At 36.7% G+C, this 18,571-nt stretch overlaps 1 protein-coding gene across 3 annotated transcripts in view; it reads left to right on the top strand.

Moving 5' to 3' along the window:
* The window catches only part of zfhx3b (zinc finger homeobox 3b), a 547,203-nt gene that overhangs the window by 121,482 nt on the left and 407,150 nt on the right, over positions 1 to 18,571 (top strand). For all 3 annotated transcript variants that reach the window (XM_022670083.2, XM_022670080.2, XM_049465835.1), the window contains exon 2: positions 11,630 to 11,688. The gene's annotated coding sequence lies outside the window, so the exon portion shown is untranslated. The remainder of the gene's footprint in view (positions 1 to 11,629; positions 11,689 to 18,571) is intronic.

The following is an 18,571-nucleotide window of genomic DNA, read 5'->3' as shown; positions in this document are numbered from 1 at the left end:
CACTCCTGCCGGCGTTAAAGTGGCAGCGCCTGCCTGCCTGCCTGCCTAGCTGCCAGTCTGTGTGTGTATACACGTCTCCAGCTGGCGTAACAGGCTGGCTGGCAGGAGGGAGGGAGGGCAACAAGTGTGTTTCCCCCCGCATAGCCGTGCTCAGCATCCCCGAGACTTGGCAGCGAGCCTTGCCCGCGCGTGCCCGCCCCCTGTACACAGATTAAAGAGCTGATTGTGCCAAGGGAGCGGGTGAGTGGAAGGAGGGGGGATGCTGATTTGCATACCTCCACCGAGGCGACACCCCTCGGATGTAAAACAGGCGAGCGGTAATTAGAGCTGCTTAGCGCTGTTGTTTAGCGTGAGGACGCCGCCTCCAGACCGTGTGCAGGAATCCGACTGCGGGCACGTGCCTCCCAGAGCCCTCCCCCTTCCTCCCTCACCCCGCCCTGCTGCCTGAACATGCTCACCCTGGTCACTAGGTGGTCTGCTGGCACCAGCCTGGCACAGACCAGCCTCTATGCAGTTCCTGTGTCGGTAAGACTGATGAGTGATATGGTGAAAATAGCAGAACAATGTCAGATTTGTATTTATCAGATCAATTTGTGTATGAAATGATTGAGTATTATGTTGAAATATACAATAAAATTAACAAAAAACACAAAAAATTGATTAATTCCAGTTAATCCCAGTGCAATTTGTGTACACTAATATACTGTATAATGATGTGATTGACAATTAATCACAATTGTACTGTTTTACTGATCAAATTTGTCCATTTTTTATGTATTAACTGAATATTTATTTTCAGTTACATCTCTCTGTGTGCTCAGGGAATGTAGTTAATAATATATATATATATATATATATATATATATATATATATATATATATATATATATATATATATATATATATATATATATATATATATATATATATTTGTTTTTCATTTTCTACCCAATTTACACAGCCAATTAGCCAACCCACTCATTAGGCCAGTTAGGAGGACTGAAGACTAGCACACGCCTCCTCCGACACGTTAATCAGACTCTGCCTATTTTCAAACTGCTGCTGATGCAGCATCACCGAATAGCATCACAGCACTAACGCTTGGAGGAAAGCGCAGTGACTCGGTTCTGATACATCAGCTCATAGATGTAGCCTTGTGCTGATCCACATCACCCTGGGAGTGATGAGGGGAAATAGTACCATCTACTGAACCCACCCAGAAAGAGCAAGGCCAACTGTGCTCTCTCAGGGCTTCGGCAGCCGATGGCAAGCTACATAAACTGGATTCAAACTGGCAATCTCCTGATCATAGCCCACTGGACCACTCAGAGCCCCCTGTAAAAATACTGTGTCATCCTTTTCAGACTATAAGGTGCACTGGATTATAAATTGCATTAAGAGACACTTGGTAGGATGCCTACATTGAAGTGAGCAAGGGTGTCGCCATGTTTTTTCTATTCTAATCAAAGTCAAATGAGCGCTGGATGTTAAGCTACACAGATTTCTCTAAAGCACTTCCGTTTATTTACAGTAACCTTAGATGTCCAGTATTTTGTATAAGGGTGATTTTTCAGCACTAAGTTTCTCCAGCACTAAGGCTGGGTGCAGCAGCATTAGCGTAAGCATTAGCCGCTAACCACAGTGCTAGTGGGATGTAAATGCCACCCAATAGCGCTAGACTGAGGAACCCTGAGTGTTCCGGTAACCCAGGGCACTATCAGCTATAGCTGTTTGGCCTATGTTGCTTGTTTTAATATGGTAAACATGCAGACTACAGTCCAATATACTTACCTCTGAATGGCGAAAGAGCTAGCTCTGTGGGTAGCGGCTAATGCTAATCCTAATCCTGCTGCACCCAGCCTTAGTGCTGGAGAAACTTCACAGAAAGAAAATTCATCTTTATAACTCTGTACTTCAGTGGAGTGGCTTTACTGCTCCTTAATACCTGACTGATAGAATTTATACTCAAGGAGCACTGGATTATAAGGCGCACTGTCAATTTTTGGGAAAATTAAAGGATTTTAAGTGAGCCTTATAGCGCAAAAAACGAAGATACATGAACTGCACTTTTTTCTCTTAGGACAGGCAGTCAGAGACATAAACCTTGGTCTGGGTATAGGGGCAGGTCTTCAAAATGAGTAGCTGTCAGATAATATAGGCAGTTCCTCAATTCCTGAAATTTAAATATTTTTAGTTAAAACACACATATTACACTGTCTCAACACATTTGATGGCATGCAATACACTAAAAAGAGTGTATTGCATGCCATCCACTTGTTGAGACACTGAGACTTGGTCTGTTTACAAAATAAATCTTTGAGATTATGTAAATATTTAAAAGTGTGTTTTGGGCGCCGAGTGGTCCAGCGGTCTAAGGCGCTGCCACTATGAGCAGGAGGTCGCAGGTTCGAACCCCAGCTCATGCAGCTTTGCCATCAAGCTGCCGGCGTCAGAGGGAGCAAAATTGGCCCTGCTCCCTCTGGGTGGGTAGATGGCGCTCTCTCCCCACATCACTCCTAGGGTAATGTCTGCAGCACAGGGCGTCTGTGAGCTGATGTACCGGAGCCGAGCAGCTGTGCTTTCCTCCAAGCGCACTGGCTGCTCGGCAATGCTGCATCAGCAGCAGCTCGAAAAGAAGCGGTGGCTGGCTTCACATGTATCGGAGGAAGCATGTGCTAGTCTTCACCCTCCTGGTGTGTTGTGGCATTACTAGTGATATGGGGAGTCCTAATGAGTGGGTTGGGTAATTGGCCGTGTAAATTGGGGAGAAAAATGGGAAAAATTAGAAATAAAATTATAAAAAAAAAAAAAAAAAAAAAAAGTGTGTTTTATCTAAAAATATGTACATTTTAGGAATTATTATGTATTATGTATTATAAATTATTTGAGTAATATTGTATAAATTAAGTAATTGTAATTAGGTAATATTTTATGCAGAAATAAAGTAAAGTTTACTAAAAGAAAGGATTGATTTAGCAAAAATAAATAAAGTCAAGTTTACTAAAAGAAAGGATTGACTGAAGTTCAGTTCACTTATTTACTCTGTGTAACATTTAAGTAGTTAAACCGAGTTGAAGTTACTTAAATTTATCTGAAATTAAATTTACTTATAAAAAGCAAATGCAAAAAGTTGCGAAACTTTTTTTTAAGTAAATTAAAAATCTTTTTTTTTTTTAGTGTACTAACTTCCTCAAGCCAGTTGAGTTAGATCTAGCTCACCGTTTGGGAGAGCTCCCCTCCCTTCCAAATAAAAAAACAACTTTACTGATTATCTCATTCAAAAAGAAAAGATAATATTAGATATTAGATATTAGATATTGGATATTAGATGGAGCACCATCATCCCAAAGAATAACAAAGTTCCTCCACTGCTCCACACTGAAAAAAATGATGCGTAAAATTTACTTAAAAAAAGTTTTGCAACTTTCTGCATTTGTTTTTTTTTAAGTAAATATAATTTCAGATAAATTTAAGTAACTTCAACTCGGTTTCAAGACTTAAATGTTACATAGAGTAAATAAGTGAACTGAACTTCAGTCAATCCTTTCTTTTACTAAACTTTACTTAATTTCTGCATATAATATTACCTTATTACAATTACTTAATTTATACAATATCATTATATATAATTTTGTTAAAACACACATTCAAATATTTACATAATCTCAAAGTCTCACTGTCTCAACACATTGATGGCATTTAATACATTCTTTTTTTAGTGTAATATGTGTGTATTAACTAAAAATACTTAAATTTCAGGAATTATAATAAATTATGTATCATACATGATTTGAGTAATATTTTGTATAAATGAAGTAATTGTAATTAGGTAGTATTGTATGCAGAAATTAAGTAAAGTTTACTAAAAGAAAGGATTGACTGAAGTTCAGTTCACTTATTTACTCTATGTAACATTTAAGTCTTGAAACCGAGTTGAAGTTACTTAAATTTATATGAAATTAAATTTACTTAAAAAAAGCAAATGCAGAAAGATGCAAAACTTTTTTTTAAGTAAATTTTATATACCCTATATACCCTTCTAGCCCACCACACCTTATGGCATTATATTAAGTATGGATACCAGCAGGTTCATGTTGATTATGTCCTCCAGACAGTTCTATTCATTCTATGGGTGATACGTTTCCTCTATAAGAACTAGACAATGGCAGCAACTTATAGCAGCTGAGTGCTTTCTTTATTAGCACAGGTGTCTATCCGCTAACATATCTGTGTGTGTATTGTACGTGTGCACATATCGTTTGTTTTTAGTGTCCTTGAACAAGTCTGACAATTCCGATATACTCAAAAATAAAATAAATAAATAAAGAGAAAGAAAGCCAGACATGTGTATTGCATTTTTTATTTTATTTTTTTTGCTGCAACAATGACAAGGATGTTATTTCGCACCCTTTCAAAGCACGGCTCGCTCTCTAAACACAAAGCCCGCTCTGTTTCTTTCCTTCGACTGGCTCTTTCATTCCTCAGCTTATGACACACTGATTGTATAGGATTTCTGTGCATTTGCTGCGTTTGCTGCACGGTTCTGCTCTGGCCGGCGCGCTGTCGCCGTGCTGATTTGCTGCGCGAGGAGGGCCGAGTGTTTGAATGATAGATTTTGATGTCAGGCTGCTTCTGCAGTGAGGGATTTCGCCTCATTATCCTATAAGCGGCCCGTGTTCCTCCGTATCTCTGCACAAGTGTAGAGAAAATGAATACATGTGCATACCTCGCATAATAGTCGTGCTTCTGAAGGCATATTTCACTTACATACCGCGGTAATTGCCAGCGCTCTTGAGCTGGAATGTTTCCATGTGTTTCAGATGAGCAGGAGTCTTTGTACATATAAGAGCGGTAAAAGAAAGAGCCAGGCATGGAGCTGGAGAGAGCATTGTTGGAATTCTGATGGAATACGTTCAGATAAGTGTGTGTGCATGTGTGGTTTTGACTATATACAGTATATATATATATATATATATATACAGTACAGGCCAAAAGTTTATTTTCATGACTATTTTACATATGTAGATTCTCACTGAAGCATCAACACTATGAATGAACACACGTGGAGTTTTATGTACTTAACTAAAAATGAGCTGAACCTCCACAGTCACCGGACCTGAAACCAATCCAGATGAGCTTTGGGTTTGGGGTGAGGCTGGACCACAGAGTGAAGAAGGCAAAGGAGCAACAAGTGCTAATAAACACCTCTGGGAACTCCTTCTCCTTCATTTCAGGTGACCACCTCTTGAAGCTCATTGAGAGAATGATGCCAGTAGTGTGCAAAGCAGTAATCAGAGCAAAGGGTGGCTATTTTGAAGAAACTAGAATATAAAACATGTTTTTTTTTTTTTTTTTTTTTTTTTTTTTAGTAATTTCACTTTTTTTTTTGTTAAGTACATAAAACTCCACATGTGTTCATTCATAGTTTTGATGCTTCAGTGAGAATCTACAATGTAAATAGTCATGAAAATAAAGAAAATGCATTGAAAAAGGGAAAGTGTGTCTTGTTTGGCCTGTACTGTTTTATCTACTTTTTCTGCACCACTGATCATATAGAACATATTGTAGTTCTACAGTACACAAGGTTTGTAAGGTCATAAAAAAACTGGAAAAGCTATTAAATTTAAAAATAGCAATTCCCATGCCTGGACAAGTTTTGGAAAAATAAAAATACCCTGAAAGTTTTGGAAGTTCTCAGTTTATTTCTCCACCACAGAGACTCGAGACTGGAGCAGTATTAGCATTACCCGCTAGCCGCACTAAGACCGCACTTATCTGCCTGTAGCCTGTTGCCAACCCTAGCTAGCACTGCTGGAGCAGTATTAGCATTAGCCGCTAACCACGCTAGGTCTTTCGTCGTTTAGAGATGAGTATATATTGGACTATAGTCTGTGCATTTACTGTGTTAAAACAAGCCACATTGGACAAACCGCTGACTTATATCACCCTGGCTTACCGGAACACTCAGGGTTCCTCCGTGTAGCAGAGTAGGGCTGCATTAGCTGCTAACCACAGCTAGCGCTAGCAGTTAGCTACTAATGCTAATGCTGCTGCACCCAGCCTTAGTGAAAATCCGGAAATTTAAGCTTACTGTAATAAAACGTGTTGACACCTCTGTTCCTTTCCATCCATCATCCATCCATCCATCCATCCATCCATCCATCTAATGCGCCTTATAATCTGGTGCGCCTTGTGTATGAAAATTGAGTATTGTATCATATGTTCCTAAATATTGAAGAACAGGGTGAAAGGAGGATAATAATAATACAGTTTATAGAGAAACAGATACAGGACTACAGTCTATAATTATAATAAAACTACAAAGTGTTCTTATATCAATTAATCAATCAATGAATCAACCTTTATTTCCACTCTGTAATGCTGTACATTGAGAGCAACCCTCATTTTCAATGCGGCCGAGCATTCACAAAATTAAAGTGCCTGAGAAATAGGTTTAAGTTATATATATATTATATATATTAATATATTAATAATATATATTATATATTAATATATTAATAATATATTTATTAATATAAAATATATTGATTAATATATTAATATATTATATATATATATATATATATATATATATATATATATATATATATATATATATATACATATATATATATTAAAATAAGATTGAATTAAGAAGAAATAAAATTAATTCTGAATAAAAGGATAAGCAGACAGGTTAAAATAAAAAAATGAGCAGTAAAACAAAGAGATAAATTATTAGAATAATAAAATATGAACAAGATTAAAGATATAGAGGACTGAAATGATCTGTGGAGCTAAAAACATATATATATGTATACATATAATGTGTGAAGAAGCATGGAGGTGGTCATAATGTTATGCTTATCTGCGTATATATGTGTATATATATATATATATATATATATATATATATATATATATATATATATGTGTGTGTGTGTGTGTGTGTGTTGCGACAGGTCTTGGAGAGCCTTTTCTTGCACCAGTATAGAAAAACACTTAGCGCTAATGCAAATAGCAGGGCAGTGTAAATCAGCGCTCAGGCGTGGTCAGGAGAATATGGTGTAATAGTTATTGCGAAATGAAGTGGCGTCCAGATCAATATGCCACTATATCTCACTCTGCTGGAGAGGTGTGAGGGGCTGCAGAGGGCTAGTGGAGGCAAGGGTCCTCACTGCAGCCTCCACAGGGCACCATAAATCTGCCTCTGTGTGTGTGTGTGTGTGTGATTTCTCTCAGCATCTGTAATTATCTTAAAACCCCAAAACCTGCTCAGAAGCAGGCCTGCAGTCTAGTATGAAATAGTGTATGCGTGTGTGTGTGTGTGTGTGTGTGACGGTGAGTGTGTTTGCGTTGTGTTTTATTTATTTTAGAAATGCATCAAAATGGGCATTCTAATATCCAATCTTTTTTTTTTTCATATTGATGTTTGGAAATGCCAATAAAATGCTAACAATTTTGTATAAAATTGTATCATATATGCATTTTTTTTAACCTAAATTTTCTCCCCAATTTACAAGGTGATGCCCAAAAACACCAGGAGGTTAAAGACTAGCACGTCTCCTCCGATACAAGTGAAGTCAGACTCCGCCTCTTTTTGAACTGCTGCTGATGCTGTAGCATTGCCGAGTAGCATCGCAGCACTAACGCTCGGAGGAAAGCGCAGCGACTCGGTTCTGATACATCAGCTCACAGACGCAGCCTTGTGCTGATCTACATCACCCTAGGAGTGATGAGAGGAAAAAGCCCCATCTACTGTAGAGAGCGAGAGCAAGGCCGATTGTGCTCTCTCAGGGCTTCAGCAGCTGATGGCAAGCTGCATGAACAGGATTTGAACCAGTGATCCCCGATTATAGTGGCAGCAGCTTAGTCCGCTGGACCTTTTGTAGCCCTCATATATGCATTTTATATGAAATCAAATATATCAAATCTAAACCTCTGTCTGATGCTGACCTTTTCAAAAAACAGATAATTATTTGCTGATACAAATAATAAAATTTTTTGTTGCAATTACATCAAGGCTATTTCAACTACAGATATTTTTTTTTTTCGGTCTGATTATGTGATGCCTTTTTTGTAAATAGCTTTTTGATCGGGCATAGTTTTTTGTTAATTGGTAACTCCATAGCAACTACTTGGAGTGTCATAGTAGCCACTTACGGCAACACCGCATTGCAACCACTTCACCCTGTAACAGCCAACACCCTAGCAACTGCGTGGGCTACTTTGGTAGCCACTTAGCAACCACCTAGCAACACCGTAGCATCCACTTAACAACCACTTAGGAAATCTTAACAGTCACTTAGCAACAATATAGCAACCACCCAGTAGCAACTTACCAACATGATAGCAATCACTATCACTTGGGAAACTTGAGCGTTCACATAGCCATAGCAACCAATAGCAACCATGTGTAACCATCAAATACTCACTATGTGTTCGTCAACCAATTGGCAACTCCATATCAACCGCATAGGATACGCCAGCAACCAACAAGCAACACCTTATCAACCACTTTTTCAGACCATAACATCCAGCTAGCAACACCATGGAAATCACATGGAATACCATAGCAACCATTTAGCAACAGCTTAACTACAGCTTAACTACTGAATCAGCTTACAATATCCTCAATACTTAATATATTTTTATTGCTTTTCCTCATATTATATTTAATCTCATGTCTTAATGTAGTATAAAACTGAACCTGTATACAGAACAGGCCAAAAGTTTGGACACACCTTCTCTTTTTCAATGCGTTTTCTATATTTTCATGACTATTTACATTGTAGATTCTCACTGAAGCATCAACACTATGAATGAACACTTGGAGTTTTATACTTAACAAAAAAAGTGAAATAACTAAAAAAGAAAATATATATATATATTCTCGTTTCTTCAAAATAGCCACCCTTTGCTCTTGGCATCATTCTCTCAATGAGCTTCTCTCAAGAGGTGGTCACCTGAAATAAAAGGTTTTCCAACAGTCTTGAAGGAAGGAAGGAGTTCCCAGAGGTGTTTATTAGCACTTGTTGTTCCTTTGCCTTCTTCAATCTGTGCTCCAGCTCACCCCAAACCTTAAATCTGGATTGGGTTCAGGTCCGGTACATAAAACTCCACATGTGTTCATTCATAGTTTTGATGCTTCAGTGAGAATCTACAATGTAAATAGTCATGAAAATAAAGAAAACACATTGAAAAAGAGAAGGCGTGTCCAAACTTTTGGCCTGAACTGTATATAGTGAGGGAACCCAGGGATATATAACTGTATCACAGCGGCTCATAAGAGGATAACAGCACTGTTTCATGTTGTGATAATAAAGTGTTCAGCAGCGCAGAGCTGGAATCAGAATGCCGATACCTAATTAATGCTTCTTATTTTTGATTCTGAAGCAGATGAGTTTTTATCAAGCCTGTGTAATTGCATCCAACCGCTCAATACATTTTATGGTCTTAAAGGTTGCCAGTTGCATATGCTTTCAATATCAGTCATACATATGAGCTATCTCTCAAGTGTGAAATAATAAAACACATTTGACTTTGTACATAATCAGCACTAAATGTCAATCGGCTAAGTCTAATGCAGTCTAATCTATCAGTTACTGCAGTGTTGTGCTGAGTGCTTGAGTCCCGCCTTTGCTGTAAAAGTCAGTCACCCCTAGTAGTGATACAAGGAGCACTAAAAGCTTAGCGATATGTTAAAATTTAATTTCAGCTCGTTTTATTTCGGCTTCTCATCATTCAAAAAAAACCCCTATCCAGATAAATCTCTCCATCCAGATAGAGTGAATCAATCTGATTGTGATTGGATGTAGAGAAGTAGAAATATATACCAACTAAAGCTTTATATCTTTAATATATTTGCATTCTACTAAAGTACATTCATTTACAATGGGTATATATGCAGCTGAAACACCATTGAGCCTAGTGCATCCCAATTTTATCAACATTTTAATATTAGAACATTATAGTCATTATGGCTTTTAGAAAAATGTGTTTTGGGGAGGGGGGATAGTGCACAGCTTTTGTCCTTAATGGCTTTATTTATTTATTTTTTTCTCCTTACATTACTTTTACTTTTATACTTTAAAATGAGTACTTTTACACTTTTACTTAAAGAGTAAAAAGCTTGAGTTGATACTTCTTAAACCTCTACAGAAGTATTTTAAACCCTAGTATCTACTGTATACTTCTATCTACAATACAGTAATGAATAGAGATACTTTTCACGCCTTTGATTCTTTGGCCTGCTTGGTCCCCAAGTGTATTATATTGAATCATGAATCTAGAGCAGGTAAATAAATGTGCTGCCCAATATGGTTCCATATGGAACCTCAATGCCTCCACTCTAATATTGTAATCACTTATGCCTTTTTATACAGCTCTGGAAATAATGAAGAGACCACTTCATTTTGAATCATTTTGATTCACTGCTTTTGCTGTTTATATGTACATATTCCAGTTAAATGAACATTGTTGTTTTATTCTGTAAACTCCGGCCAACATTTCTCTCAAATTTCAAATAAAAATATTGTCATATAGAGCATTTATTTCCAGAAAATTTGCTAAAAAAGTTGCAGAGCTTTCAGACCTCAAATTATAATGCAAAGAAAACAAGTTCATATTTATAAAGTTTTAAGAGTTCAGAAATTATTATAATATTTGGTGGAATAACCCTGGTTTTTAATTACAGTTTTTTTTTAATGCATTTGGCATGTTCTCCTCCACCAGTCTTACACACTGCTTATATATTTGGGCAGCCATTGTTTTATGTTTTTTGAATACAATCCGGTTAGCACCTGAACATCCCTTTCAGACAGCTTCCTCTTACAGCATCCACAGTTAATCCTGTTGGATGTGGTTGGTCCTTCTTGGTGGTATGCTGACATTACCCTGGATAACGTGGCTCTTGATGCATCACAAAGACTTGCTGTCTTGGTCACAGATGCTCCAGCAAGACGTGCACCAACAATTTGTCCTCTTTTGAACTCTGGTATGTCACCCATAATGTTGTGTGCATTGCAATATTTAGAGCAGAACTGTGCTCTTACCCTGCTAATTGAACCTTCACACTCTGCTCTTACTGGTGCAACGTGCAATTAATGAAGAGTGATCACCAGGCTGCTCCAATTTAGCCATGAAACCTCCCACACTAAAACAACAGGTGTTTTAGTTTCATTGTCCAACCCCTGTATATACATTATATCCCACAAAACCTTTTTTAAATGGGAATGATTGACCAAAGGCCTTCATATTGTTATTATTATTATTATTATTATTATTATTTGTCTTATTACAGTGACCACGTACTCTACACTGTTCACAGTTGGCATCTATGTGTGTGTGTGTGTGTGTGTGTTTGGTAAAGGTTGGGTAAGAGGGGCCTCCTGGTATTGTATGCTCCTAGTGTGTGTGTGTATGTATGTGTTTGGTTTGTTCATGTATGAATGCCTATGTTGCTCATTGCCAGGGATGCAGCAGAGGAATGCGGCCTTGCGGTCTGCTGGCGTCTGCAGCCGGCTGCGTCGCATGTGTGTGTTAAAGAGGATGGAGGAGGTTGATTGACGGACAGACTGAATGATTGAAGGATCCTCCATTTTTTTTTTTTTCTGTGTGTGTTCTTCAGGTGTGTGAGGAACGGGAAGCGAGGGAGAGGACCCGCGGGCGGCTCTTCCGAGGCAGCCGGTAAGTCCAAATATGTGTGTGTGTGTGTGTTAGAGTGTGTGTGTGTGCTCAAAATCCAACGAAAATTAGTTTTTTTTTTTTCATCACAGGGTGTGAATTTTAGAATTTCAGAAATTGTCCATCCAGAAGCTTCCACTGCTTTCTCTCCTCACAGTTCAGCCCAGTCCTGTTTCCCGCTCGTATCGTCCTGAGTGCGTCTGGCTAGCGTAGTGAATTATCAGGACGGTACAGCGGGACTCTGGCCGGTTCAGTCCTGACAGTAGATCTAGAGGAACTCATTACGGTATTGATCTCTCACACTGCAGCCATCTGCCATATGCTTTTCCTGGGCCCTGTCACTTACCGTGAACTATGGGTAAAAAATGGCGTGTCACCGCAGGACAAAATGTCACGTCTTCGCAACAAGTGAAGGGGAGAGTCGCAGTGGGGAACATTTACAGCCCAATCTGTTAGACCTGCACTGTCAACAGGATAGAGGCATCCAAAAATACATAACATACTGTACATCCAGCCTGAATTCAGCTTTAGCTTTTGCCCTTTAGTTACAAAATACAGTTAAATAATGCATTAAAGTATAAAGTAGTGCTGGGCATGTGACCAAAAAATTATATATATATATATATCACCATATTTTTCAAGATTCTGACAGTTTCACAGTATATCAATCAATCAATCAATCAATCAATCAATCAATCAATCAGTTGAGCATTTACAAAGACAGGGATTGACAATAACTAAATAAAATAAAAATAGATAAAAAAAACTAAAAATAAATGTAATAAAGTTAATTATTAAATTTAATTGATAAGAAATTAAGATCAGAAGAAGATAAGTTTTGTATAGTTTTTGTATTTATATATTCCTATATGTATATATATATATATATATATATATATATATATATATATATATATATATATATATATGTTCTTCTTTCAGCATTTTTTATTTTATCTACATTTTATAAGGTATAGTTAATATTTCAATTCTATCTACAGCAAAAACTGTTTAAATGAAGCTAAAACTAACTTTTACATATTAAAAAATAAGAATAATAAAAATAATATTAATAAAATAAACTAATTAAAATAAGTAAAAAAAGCAATAATACAAAACTATAAAAAAATCAATAAAATAATGAAAGAAATGAAAAGGAAATAAAGAACTAAGAGAATAACTGAAATTAGAAATTAAAGTTAAAAGTTAAGAATAAATAAGATTAAATATGTAAAACTGGTACAGGCTGTCTGAATATGGTTAGATAATATTGTACCTCATATCCAGAGTTTTAGGGAGTTTTATCACTTGTGCTGAGTAAATGATTCTGCACCCAGGACTGATTCTGGGCTCGTCTGGGGGACAAGAGGAACTTTTTTTCCCAAACTGTGGATTGATTGCTGTTTGCTGTTGTTTTTCTATGTTACTCGGATAAAAACTCTCATATAGTTAGAAACAGCAACAGGAGCTCCTCAGATAAAGTGCAGTTCTCATGTTTATTCAGGCAGGACAGAGCTGAGCTACAGTTACTCCTTTGTGTTAGCTTGTTATGCTAACTGGCTAGCGTTAGCTAGCGAGCTGTATTTCCTTCTTCGGCAGTGCTGTTTCTACACAGCGCTTCGTTTGGTTACTACACCATTTTGTTTCTATACCATACCTTACTTTTAAAGTTTTTATTTATTTTATTTTTAATGTGAGCTTATTATAAGAAGTTTTTTATCATTTGTGCTTTTGGGCAACATTATGTAGATCACTTATTTTTTTTGTTAGGGCCATCATGATAAAGCAGCCGTGATTCAGAAAATCAGATTGTTCTTAAAAAAAAAAAAAAAAAAAGCAATGGTCTAAAAAAGTTCCCGAAGAAAAACTCTTTAAAACATTGAGTTTTAGATGCAACATTTTTTTTTTAATCTTTGCCAAATTTTTTTTGAGAAATTTTAAGTGTTAACCAAAAGGGGGCAATAAACTAGAATAGAAAAATATTAGTCATTTTTTAAATCAGATTTATGCTATTAAAATCAATTAATCTGATTCGAAACAATAAACATTAAATCCAAATGAAATCTAAATCCCAAATTCATCTCGTTTCGTCAAAAGCCTTCATCATTCTACACTCTAAAAAACAGAGGTACGATATGAGTACTTTTTTGTACTCGAAGGTACACTCTTTATAATTGTACCCTCAAAGGTACAATATTGGTCTTTACAGGGTCAGATTTGTTCCCTCTGAAGTACAAAGTCATTTCTAACAGCAATAAGTACAGATTTGTACCATTTAACCAGCCAAAAGGTACATTCAGTATTCTGTATCACTGTACTAATGAACAATATATATTTAAATTGCTCATTTTTTATTTGAAAGCCAGACAATTTTGTATCATCAAGTTTTTGAGCCATATTTAGTTGATGATAATGTTTATAATCTTTATGATCTTTACTGCCACAAAAACCATGGGTACAAAAAAGGACTTTCACTGAAAGGTACTTTTTTGTGCCTCAATATAAGGTACACTCTAAGAAATATAAGTACAGATTTGTACTTAAAAGAGTACAAAGCTTGTCGCTGGGGCTGTACCTTATATTGAGGCACAAAAAAGTACCTTTCAGTGAAAGTCCTTTTTTGTACCCATGGTTTTTGTGGCAGTATAGATCATAAAGATCATAAACGTTATCATCAACTAAATATGGCTCAAAAACTTGATGATCCAAAATTGTCTGGCTTTCAAATAAAAAATGTGCTATTTAAATATATATTGTTCATTAGTACAGTGATCCAGAATACTGAATGTACCCTTTGGCTGGTTAAATGGTACAAATTTGTACTTATTGCTGTTAGAAATGACTTTGTACTTCAGAGGGAACAAATCTGACCCCGTAAAGACCAATATTGTACCTTTGAGGGTACAATTATAAAGAGTGTACCTTCGAGTACAAAAAAGTACTCATATCGTACCTCTGTTTTTTAGAGTGTACAGCCCCAGCGACAAGCTTTGTACTCTTTTAAGTACAAATCTGTACTTATATTTCTTAGAGTGTAATGCTGCCCGAAAGATCTGACTTCACACTCGCGTTTAAAGCATATGATCCTTAAAATACGGCTGCTTTTTAATACTTTATATCGATGCCCCACTGTTTTAATGCGCGCGAGTAATTATCGTATAAATACGAGGCTTTCTTTTATGAGCATTTTCGAGACTCTTTTAATGCAGCAAACAGATGTTGAGGTAATCTGGCATAATTAGATATCTACATTATGTGGTTTTGCTAATCAACACCAATGAAGTGGCACGCTATTCTGTTTTTTAAAATTCATTAATCCACTCGAGTGGAGTTTTATAGCTCTGAAGTGGTATACTTGTAAACCAACAGGCCTGCTCGCTCGAAGGGGAGCCAGATGGAGGGGAAAAGTGTGTTGGCAGCATGTTTTCTGGAAAATTTACACACACACACTCACACACACTCTTACACACACACTGAGCTGTGCATTCTACTCATTATACAAACCAAACATCTATATCGTCGCTGTCCAATGAAAAACTCTTATTTCCAAAATAGCAAGAAAAAACCTTGTCAACTTTCAATGGAAGTCAATGTAAAAAGAGTTTGTTTCAGGTCATTTTGAAGAGTTTCTATTGGTCCGTTCATCAAGAAATTTTGGCACAGTGTAAGAGACAGTTTGTCTTTTCAAATTATGTACTAAACTAAAAATCGACAAAACAAAAAGGAGATAGGTGTTTTTTTTATAGGACAGTGACGATATATTGTAACCACTTAACCCTGTAACAGCCAACACCTTAGTAACTATGTGGGCTACTTTGGTAGCCACTTAGCAACCACCTAGCAACACCATAGCATCCACTAAATAACCACATAGGATATCTTAACAATCACTTAGCAACAATATAGCAACCACCCAGTAGCAACTTACCAACATGAGAGTGATCACTATCACTTGTCAAACTTGAGCGTTCACATAGCCATAGCAACCAATAGCAACCATGTGTAAGCATCAAAAACTAATTATGTGGTCATCAACCAATTGGCAACTCCATATCAACCGCATAGGATACGCCAGCAACCACCCAGCAACACCTTATCAACCACTTTTTCAGACCATAACAACATATAGGACAGCGACCCAGTTCGATTCGATTCCGAATCACAGGGTCCCGATTCGATTCAAAATCGATTCATTTAGTGAAATTTCTGTTATGGAATAAAATATTTATTTTGAATCTAAAATCAATCAATCCACCTTTATTTCCACTCGATAATACATTGAGGTTCACCCTCATTTTCAATGCAGCTGAGCCTTTAAAAAGTTAAACGAACTGAAAAATGCATTTAAATTTAGAAACAAGCAAACAATATAAGATTTAATTAGGAAGAAATAAAATAATTCAGAGTAAAAGGATGAGCAGACAGGCTAACATGTAATGCAGTAAAACAAAGTGATAAATAATTAGAATAATAAAATATAAAAACAATCAAAGAAATAAAGCACTAAAATAACACCACAATTATAAAAAAGCGTAAATTATGGAATTAAAATAAATAAAGATTGATTTGAATAAAAAAATATATATTTTTTTTAAACACACCCCTAATCATATGCATGTCTTTTTTTTTTCTTTTTTTTTTGGGACGCACCCATGTTTGCATGCTGTCTTCATTAGCAGTCAATGATGCACTGAATAAAATGATGCTTATTTTTTTTTCCTAAAAAAAGTTTCGCAACATTCTGCACATGAAAGTGCAGAAAGAAAACCTCTGCACAAAAAAACTTAATTTCAGATAAATTTAAGTAACTTCAACTCGGCTTCAAGACTTTCAAGAAAATGTTACATAGAGTAAATAAGTGAACTGAACTTCAGTCAATCCTTTCTTTTTAGTAACCTTTAGTATACTATAGTTTAGTATACTAAAAATAATGTATTACATTATATCACGTGTTGAGACAGTGTAATATGTGTGTTTTAACCAAAAATATTTACATTTCAGGAATTATAACATATTATGTATCATAAATTATTTGAGTAATATTGTATAAATTAAGTAATTGTAATTTGGTAATTATGTATTCAGAAATTAAGTAAAGGTTACTTAAAGAAAGGATTTGATTCAGCAAAAATAAATGAAGTAAAGTATAATAAAAGAAAGGATTGATTCAGTAAAAATAAATGAAGTAAAGTTTACTAAAAGAAAGGATTGATTCAGTAAAAATAAATGAAGTAAAGTTTACTAAAAGAAAGGATTGATTCAGTAAAAATAAATGAAGTAAAGTTTACCTAAAGAAAGGATTGACTGACGTTCTGTTCATTTATTTACTCTATGTAACATTTAAGTCTTGAAACCGAATTAAAGTTACTTAAATTTATCTGAAATGATATTTACAGCAGAAAGTTGGTAAATTTTACGCATTTTTTTTCAGTGTGGGTGCTCAAGCTACAGCTTAAACTGATCACCCCAGCCAGAGGGCGGTGCTCGAAAAAGGATGGTTTCGTGAGATAAAGCACGAGACGCTAAAACCGTAGGCATATACAGTAAAAATGGGTTTATGTTATAAGGATCGATCTCGGGTTTATCTGAATTGATATCGGATCATTCAAACAAAGATCGATTTGAATTTAAAAATCTATTTTTTAAACACACCCCTATTCATATACATGTCTTTTTCTTGCATGCTGTTGTCCCTCTTCATTAGCAGTCATTGATGCGATGCGATTGGCTCCTGCAGCCATATGGCCGGTCCTGCACTGTCCTGCCTGGCCTAGCCTTGAACTGTGCTCCGCTGGCTGGAGGTCAGAAGGTTAAAGGTCAGTCTGAGAGTCTGAGGTCAGCGTGGTGGCTGGGATTAAGGAGCTCAGGCCTGAGCTGATGGTTTACTCAGCATGTAAAGCCAGCGTCTGAGAGCCAGGCCGCCGTCTGACCTCTGACCTGCATTAGAGCAGACTGTGTGACCAGTGACCAGTCCTCTAATCCCCTCTCCTCAAAGAGTGGACAATACACACCGCTATTGATCAGGTCTGCGGCGTGACGCTATTATAACATCAGAGCCCCCGGGGAGGAGCGATCAGCCCGGCTCTCCACAGGTAGATCAGTCTCCTGCAGGTGTGTGGGATTGGATATGTTGGCGACTCCAGCATAAAAATGACCCGCAGTCAAAAATGAATAAAAATGAATACAATTATTTGGCAACACTTTAAAATAGGGATACATTATTTAACATTATTTACAGCAGAATATCAAATTATTACTGAATTATTAATTGACACTATTTAAGGAATTAAAAGGTGTTTTAATAATGTCTCAGATTTATTTAGATGTTATTATTTACAATGTTCTAAATCTTTAACATTGGGGACGTGTTGGGGAATTGAGGATGATTTAGGGATGGGGGATGAGTTAGGGAATTGAGAAAGAGTTGGGAAGATAGGAGTGAGTTGGGGGTGACTTGGGAAATTTAGGATGTGTTAGGGATGGGGTGATGAGTTGTGGAATTGAGGATGAGATGGAGAGTTGGGGATAAGTTGATGAGTTAGGGGGGAGTTGGGGAATTGAGGATGAGATAGGGATGAGTTAGGATGATCTGATGAGTTGGGGAATTGAGGATGAGTTGGGGAGTTGGGGATGAGTTGATGAGTTGGGGATGAGTTGATGAGTTGGGGTGAGTTGGGGAATTGAGGATGAGTTAGGGATGAGTTGAGAATGAGGGGATAAGTCGGGGATGAGCTGGGAATTCATGATGAGTTAGGAATGAGTTAGGGATGATCTGATGAGTTGGGGAATTGAGGATGAGGTGATGAGTTGGGGAAAAGAGGATGAGTTAGGAGTTCCTTGGGGATTAGGTGATGAGTTGAGGAATTGAGGATGAGTTAGGAATGAG

The sequence above is a fragment of the Astyanax mexicanus genome, chromosome 16 (genome assembly GCF_023375975.1).
Source record: "Astyanax mexicanus isolate ESR-SI-001 chromosome 16, AstMex3_surface, whole genome shotgun sequence".
Taxonomy (NCBI): domain Eukaryota; kingdom Metazoa; phylum Chordata; class Actinopteri; order Characiformes; family Acestrorhamphidae; genus Astyanax; species Astyanax mexicanus.
This window is presented reverse-complemented; position numbering and strand designations above follow the sequence as displayed.